The sequence below is a fragment of the Schistocerca gregaria genome, chromosome 7 (genome assembly GCF_023897955.1).
Source record: "Schistocerca gregaria isolate iqSchGreg1 chromosome 7, iqSchGreg1.2, whole genome shotgun sequence".
NCBI lineage: Eukaryota > Metazoa > Arthropoda > Insecta > Orthoptera > Acrididae > Schistocerca > Schistocerca gregaria.
The window spans coordinates 18,495,465-18,496,504 of NC_064926.1; the positions used below are offsets into that span (position 1 = coordinate 18,495,465).

A 1,040-nucleotide genomic window follows, 5' to 3' on the forward strand; every position below is an offset into this window, starting at 1 on the left:
GAAATGTACTGTCCCTGTACTGTGTTAATAGTCTACCATGAATTTCAGCCCCTTTCACTCCTTATGACCAAATAATCGTACCGGTGACGAAGCAGCTGGTTAGAATGAAATTACAATGAAATGTACACCCTTAGCTGCTTACAGGCGTTGACATACGTCAACGGGGACAGATGAAAATGTGTGCCCCGACGGGGATTCGAGCCCGGGATCTCCCGCTTACATGGCAGATCCTCTATCCATCTGAGCCACCGAGGACACAGAAGATAGCGCGAATGCAGGGATTTATCTCTGGCACGCCTCCCGCGAAACCCACATTCTCACCGTATTGTCCCGCACTACATTCGTAGTGCCCCCGTCCATTATACTCATTACTCGCGGCGCGTTGCCGATTCCCGTAAGAGTTGGGGCACTGTTTGTGCATTCGCACAGAAGAAGAAGATGTTCAAGTGGCCGGTGAGCCTTAACTATATATTTATATATACAATATGTGATTTTCGCGAGAGGCGTGCCAGAGATAAATCCCTGAAGTCGCGCTATCCCCTGCGCTCTCGGTGGCTCAGATGGATAGAGCGTCTGCCATGTAAGCAGGAGATACCGGGTTCGAATCCCGGTCGGGGCACACATTCTCATCTGTTCCCGTTGACGTATGTCAACGCCTGTAAGCAGCTAAGGGTGTATATTTCATTGTAAATAATCATATGTCTACTCCTTGTTCTTCGTTTGTGCATATTGTTAATGGAGGGGATATTTTTACGCTGCCACTGCTAGCTCAATTCTGTTGCCATAAAGATCAAGTAACTTGCATGTCACCACAGTAGTACCAACTGTAAGTATGCTTTCACAGAATGCATATGACTACTGCAAAAGTGTTTTTTTTATGAAGATCTGGATACTTTTGACTTACCCTCGTACATTGTGTCCTTTGCAGAACTGCAGTTCGCTTGGTTTGGAATTACTTTATTGATCTAAGTTTGCTGGACGATGGTAAAAGTGCTATTTAAAGATAAAACAAGAGCTCCTCATTAAAATATAAAAGTGGA

At 45.2% G+C, this 1,040-nt stretch overlaps 1 non-coding gene across 1 annotated transcript; it reads left to right on the plus strand.

Annotated features, from left to right (window-relative positions):
* Positions 1–544: 544 nt before the first annotated feature.
* Trnat-ugu (transfer RNA threonine (anticodon UGU)) lies at positions 545–619 on the plus strand. The gene has a single exon. It is a non-coding gene; the product is annotated as a tRNA-Thr (tRNA).
* Positions 620–1,040: the final 421 nt, after the last annotated feature.